At 40.5% G+C, this 7152-nt stretch overlaps 1 long non-coding RNA gene across 1 annotated transcript; it reads right to left on the minus strand.

Annotated features, from left to right (window-relative positions):
* Positions 1-5601: 5601 nt before the first annotated feature.
* Positions 5602-6726, minus strand: LOC127536494 (uncharacterized). The gene is made up of 3 exons (XR_007945483.1): positions 6633-6726; positions 6026-6119; positions 5602-5808 (listed from the first exon to the last, which is right to left on the minus strand). It is a non-coding gene; the product is annotated as an uncharacterized LOC127536494 (long non-coding RNA).
* Positions 6727-7152: the final 426 nt, after the last annotated feature.

The raw sequence follows: 7152 nt of genomic DNA on the forward strand, positions 1-7152 counted from the left end.
TTCTTGACAAAAAATTAAAATTTTATATCTTTATGTTTGAAGCCTGAAATATGGCGAAAGGTTGAAAAGTTCAAGGGGGCCGAATACTTTCACCAGGCACTGTACAAACAAATGACTTTATTCTGGTAAAGAAACAGGGTCTATCAACATCAATTTACCTGTACTTGAAAATTAAGTGTGGTCAAACATAGTTAATAGCTTAGATAGTTTCCACATGAATGTTGGGTATCACAGCCGCAAAATTGTTTAGATAATGTTGTGGAAGGCAAAAGTACAGTTATCTGTGAACCAGTCATCATCTCATGAAGCATTAACAAACACTGATCTCAATTCTAGTGCACTGTGTGGGTGAGCAATGTGCAGTTACACAATTATATTTAAATATGCTGCATGTCACTCATATGTACTTCTAAACAAGTACAATTAGATCGTCATATTTCCTCTTCAGGTTGTCGATGTCTGTACAGTATGCATGGTCTTCAGTAACAGCAGCACTGCCCTCTTCAGCCTCCATGTCGATGTGCTGATCGAATGCCATTGCTGCCTGGCTGGTTTGGGTTGTCCTCACTGCGATCTACAACATTCGATAAAAGAATTAACATGGCAAATTCCCAAAAGATTTGTTTCTGTTTCACCAATACCTGAAAGAAAACATTATCACAATGAATGGCTGCAAATCACTATGAAAGCCAAAAACCGATCCTGAATCAATTTCATAGCCACACAAATTAACAAGAAAAGAAGGTAACACTTTCTATTCAGCCCACATTTATAATGCATTATAATGGCATCCATAATGCATTATAATGCATTCATAATGCCTCATAACTACACTTATAAGCAAACATAATGCTTCATGATGCTTTATATCAACGGTCATAAAACATTATAATGTCATTTATAATGAATTATAATGACTTGTTCCATGGATGCTCATGAATACTCATGAACACTACATCCATAATGCTTTATGAGGTTTGAAGCCCCGACAATCACAATGCATTATGAGGGCATTCATAATGCTTCATAACTACACTCATAATGCTTTATGCACTGAAAAAGTAAAACAAAGCTATTGTACATTTAATGTATATTTTCACATTCGAATAACTGAAAATTATTTGGTTGATCACTGAATCAAATGTTTTTTTAGGTTTGAATCTAGTATTTTTTACATTGGCTTTACGATCGAGAGCGTGTGTGTGATAGCATGTTTTAGCTAGCGCTAATGTTAGCATACATTGTTCTAACCTTAGCTAGCAAGTACCTGGCTAACTGAACCTGATATTCGTTAGTAGTTAACGGTGACAACGTTTCTCAGCTAGAAGTCGCTGTGACGGTTTCTGGGGCTCATTATGTCAAAGTAGCCACGGTCACAGCCACCGCCGCCTTACGTCGCGGCTGTTGGCGGAGGCGGTCTGTCGCCGGACGACATAATGAGCCCGGTTGACATTTGCCCCGACCGCCGGCGACTCCCGGGGCTTATTGTGTTGTCCGGCGGCGGACCGGCGACCGGGGCTGAAGCGGGCACATTTAGAAAATAGCTGTTGCGGGCAGGGCGGTGTCAACCGCGGCTCATAGCGTTTTCCTACGGTGACCGGAGTTCAACCGGGAATCATTTCTGTGCTGAAATCGCAGGTGCAGGGGGTGGGGGAGGGTCGATATCGGTCTCACGGTATTAAAAAAAACAACAGAAGATGGCTCAGTGGTCGTTCAAGCAGTCCAGTTGCTGGTGGTATCGACCATTGCTTAATGTTATTCTGTTTGAGAAGAGTTTCTATGAAGTTTTGTGTTTTAGCCATATGCTGAACAAACACAGTATAAAAAACTAGAGGTGGTTAAGTCTCAATATTTTATTTTGATCTTACTGTTCTTCTGCTTTAAGGTTTTCAAGTCAGGTGTATAAAATAGGTGGCAATTGCATTTACAATATTTGATGTGAAAATGTAAAATTTGGATTATTTCTAGATTCATTGCTGAAATTATTTTTTCCAAGCATTTTTCAGTTTACTTGAATTTCCTTGAATTATGATTAATATTGAAGTTGCCACAATATTACACATTTTTGGGAAGCATTAGCAAATGTGATATTAGGAAAACAATTATTTTATGCAATAATTATTTTGGCTGGTTTAAAATGGAATCATGAAGGACTCCTAAAGCTACACATTTTTAGCCTAGCCGCGCTACACAACCCACGGCAACGAATTTAATTCTCTGCCAGGGAGGGTCTAGTTACCCTCCATAAGGCTTGAGGCTGGATTCTCCTAAAACTGGCCGGACCAATCACCATGAAGTGTAGAGTCAGAAGGTGGGCGTAACGAAGTGACGACAGAGGCGTGACGATTCTGACAGAAACAACCAGAGCACAATAAACAGTTATCTTTCGACTCAGCTTTGGCCACAGCCCTTAAAGATTTGAAGCTAAAATTCAACTTGAAAGATAAACAAAGGACGGCACTTAAGTGTTTCATTGAGAAGAAAGACGTATTGGGACTTATGCCGACGGGATATGGCAAATCCTTAATATACCAGTTGGCTCCGCTGGTTGGGAAGCTAATGGGACTTAGCCACAATCCGCCGGTGCTCTCGGAACTACGTCAGCCTATTCATTGCCTTGATTGGTTGTATACCTACCCAATTGCTGCAGAGGGATTTGATAGACAACCTTTTAGCCCGCCTCAATCCCTGTCGAGCTTCCCTAGACCCTTGTGCCGTCAGAAACATGGGTGTAGCATGGCTAGGCTAACACATTTTAGCAAGTTCTGTCAATATCAAAAGGGTATTTGTGTTCTATGAAAAAAATGATTACCTACTTTATAACTAAATGTTTCTCATTCAACTACAGGGAAGCTATGCTTGCACTAGGAATTTGAAATGAAAAGCCACTGTGGCTCACTCATAAGAATAACAATGAGCCACCTTTTGTTAATGGAATATTTTGTCCATTGGGCAAGTGGTTTTGAAGTTGTTTTCATCTCTTTGTAGGTTCTCCCAAGGATTACGTCTGAAGCAGACAGATCTTTTTGAAGATGGTGTTGCAGGCAGTAGCAGGACCTTAACCAAGATGGCTTAATCTCTGAGAAAAGTATAAAAACAGACCACATTTTTGCTTTTATTTAACCTACTTGAATCAAATGTGCGGGGACCATAATCAGGCCATTCAAAATTGAATTTGTATAACGTGAAAAGGAGAATAACATCTCAAATTAAATTTCCAAAGTGGAATATGATTGAAGCCTTTGTTAATAGGAACAGAATTTCAAATCATGCTGATGGGCTGCATGATTTGAAATTTTGTCAAAACCTACCATGGCTTTACAGTTAGTTTTTGAGTACCATAGTTGAGGCTGGATATAGTAATACACCTTAACAAAGCCGCTTAATCCGAAAATTACAAAAAATATGTTTGACAGTACAACCGGGGAAGAATGGGACCAGCATGAAGACGGAATAAAAAATGGGTATTTGGTATGCTGGAAGTAGCGCAGACCACCAGGAGACCGATTTTCAAGATCGTCGCAAAGCGTTCCAAAGAGCAGTTTCTTCCCATCATACACCGCCATATTACAGCCCGATCTCACGAGGATTCGTGAAACTGTCACGTAATTTTTTGTTTCGGTTTCATGCGCACCAACACGATTTCGTCATGTTTTTCGTGCCGCTCACCACAAAATGCACACCAGTGTATTTTAAACGGCGGACTTTTCGTGCCACTCAGAACGTATTCCAAACGAATGGGTATATTATATTTTTAAAGTAAAACCGTGGCGAATCCAATGCTATATTTTGCATGACATCGTCCCTAACCATAACCCTAACCATAACTCGGTGGTACACTTACCAATTTGCATAGGAATTTAAAGAATGTCCGACGGCCGCAAACGTGATCACACAAACAGTATACGCCGATGGACAGCTTAGATCGTCATGAATCCGCCGGTATAAACCACTTTCAGATGTGATTACCACAGCGGGTTTCGTTGTGAAAAACATTTCGTGGTGAGCGGCACGAAAAACATGACGAAATCGTGTTAGTGCGCACGAAACCGAAACAAAAATTTACGTGACAGTTTCACGAATCCCCCTGAGACCGGGTTATATTAGGAGGGGATCCAGCATTGTGACCGATGAGTGGAAAGCTCTGTCAGAGGAAGGTTATGATCACCATACTGTCTGCCACAGGAGACACTTTGTAGATTCTGTAACCAGAGCCCATACACAAAACTTAGAGAGGGCCTGGCAAACATTTAAATGTGAGATTTGGCGTCATGGAGGCAATCAAAACGACCAAGCTGTTAAAAGAGCATTTAAGAGTAATTGAGTGTTAGTACTGGCTTGGGAGATCGCATAGAAATGGCATTCTCGGGTGCCTTTTTCATGATATTAGAAAATTTAATGTTCATGAGTGCTGATATGGATTTATGAAAGGTTCTTTGTATTGTTTTATACCTCTTTTTAAATAGTTGCTTATTTGTTCGAGCACCCTGAATAAACTTGTATTTGTAAATAAATTTATTTGTTTGTACTATTAGGGCATGGTCATATCCCAGCTGGCAAACATACTTTAGTGTGATCGTGCCCTTATGGGCCAAGTGTTTACATATGTATACTGTTTACCTGTAAGTGTTAAGATGCACTTTAAAAAGCTGCTTCAAGCAAACGTCCTTTAATGTCCCTCTGGGGGGAGGGCGTTCCTCGGTTAAATTTTGTATTTTATATCTCTTATAATAGTGGCTAGTTTGTTTGACACCCTGAATAAACTGTAAAAATATATTTGGTCTTTTTCTTACTTTGAATATGTATTTTGAATATCTTGAGTTTCCATTTCTACAGAACCTGCATTTACTGTGTTATGTCTTGCATACTAATCACTTAAGATGCAACATATATTCTTATAAATGCATCCAAATGCATCACACTTTACTTAGCCCCTACAATGAAGCGTTATGATGGATTATGCATTATTATAAATGCATCCATATGTATGTCACTTAATGCATACAATGATGACTAATGATACTTCATAGGCTATTATTACATACTATGAGTTGTCACTACAGTTGACTTGAGTTGTGTGTATAGGTAATCATAATGTATTCTGAGCAGTCAGTGAAGAGTGCATTATAATGCACTGTGAGTACCCTCATGAAGCATAATATAGGTGTTCATAAGTACTCAAGAGCATCTATATAACTAGCCATTATAATTCATTATAAGTGATATAATGTTTTATGACTGTTGATATAGTGCATCATAAAGCATTATGAGTGTAGTTATGAAGCATTATGAATGCCCTCATAATGCATTGTGATTGTCGGGGCTTCATACCTCATAAAGCATTATGGATATAGTGTTCATGAGTATTCATGAGCATCCATAGAACAAGTCATTATAATTCATTATAAATGACATTATAATGTTTTATGACCGTTAATATAAAGCATCAGGAAGCATTATGTTTGCTTATAAGTGTAGTTATGAGGCATTATGGATGCCATTATAATGCATTATAAATGTGGGCTTCATAGAAAGTGTTACCGAAAAGAACTAAATTGAAATAATGAGCAACCATTAACAATTCAAGAACATAACCTTTTTCTCTGGTTTCCCCAAATTGAGGGATTGTACAGCCCCTGGCCTGAGAAGCTTGTGTTGCACATGTTTTGAGAGGATGAAGTCCTCCTCCCTGAAATGGTTGCTGCATACACAATTATGATCCATCTCCTTTTGGTCCCCACCGCTTCTCTACTGATGGCCTGTATCCATTGATCTCTCAGTGTGCTGTCCTTGGACTGCTTGGGAAACCTGAAATGTGTGGCATATTATAATACATCCATAGACAATGATGTACTGTGACTGTCATTGAATACTGATAGTCACACCAGCTTACACTGTACAGTTAGTGATTCAGCTAAACTGGCTGAGTGCAGCACTCAAGTCAAGGTCAGAAGGAGTTTCTGTTTGCAAACAAAGAAGCAGAGCAAATTTGAGGCAGAATGTCCCAAATAAAAGAGCCACTTACTTATGAAAGGAAATATTACAGCCACGCACAAATCGACTGGTGCAGGAGATGGCAGCACACGACTTCACCATGGTCAGATATTAGCCACATCCACCTGAAACCATAACAACAGAGACACTTAAATTAACAGGTTCATGATGTGATGATTGCAAGGTGAGTGTCAGCACGTTTCCTTTCACTTACATTCCAGAGAAGGAATCACAAAACTGGTGGCACTGAAGGAGCTAGCAGAAGTGTTAACTGGTAAGTGCTATGTAATGACGTATGCACTTGTCAGTGTCGGATATGATCATGCCGTGCTGCTCACCTTCTCAAACAGATTTCTAGTTCATTAACACATATTTTCTGATGACAAAAATAGCCTTGTCACCCGTCACAGGTCAGAGTGAGACCACAGGCACAGGGGGAATGTCGAGCCATGAGTATGACAGCGAACTGGGCGCTCTCCTGAGGAGAGTCTGCTCAGCTGCAGTCACTGAAAAACCCTGCCAGTGCTGGTCTAGGGCCTCCTGGTCTGGTGTTCTCAACGTATTTCAAGCATTGTGACTTGATTCCAACACAGAAATTTACTGTACCTTGGTAAATAACGAAACACAAAGTCACATACCGTGCTGGCGTTCCACTCTGAAACCACTTCATTTTTAATACATCTGTGATCAGAATTGAGACGTGTGTCCCAAGCAGCGGCGAACAGCTGTCGAGGCTCCGCTGCTCGCAGTATCGCCCCCGCCCCCGCTCGCGGAATCGGAGCGCCGCCCCCCGCAGGTTGGCCCGCTGTTCGATTGTTTACAAACATTTTGGCCCAGCCACATCTACTTGCATGCACTGCAGAGCGGTGATATGAGAGTGAGGCGACAGGAGAGAGTGAAAGGTGCGAAGATTATGGAGCACCCTGAGAAAGCTGGCGGCAAAAAACGTGAAAAGACGAAGAGAAAAGGTGGACATGAGAGGGAGATGGAGAAGAAAAAAAAAGTTGCTCGAGGAGGAAGGGGCAAAGTGTTATAAAATAACACACGTTTCATCAACCCCCGCCCAGGTCCAGCAGCATACAGTTGAAAATAAATGATGCTGCTACTTCAAGTAAGTTTACAAACGGTCGGTTCTTCTCACAAATGAATCATCAGACT

The sequence above is a fragment of the Acanthochromis polyacanthus genome, chromosome 12 (genome assembly GCF_021347895.1).
Source record: "Acanthochromis polyacanthus isolate Apoly-LR-REF ecotype Palm Island chromosome 12, KAUST_Apoly_ChrSc, whole genome shotgun sequence".
NCBI lineage: Eukaryota > Metazoa > Chordata > Actinopteri > Pomacentridae > Acanthochromis > Acanthochromis polyacanthus.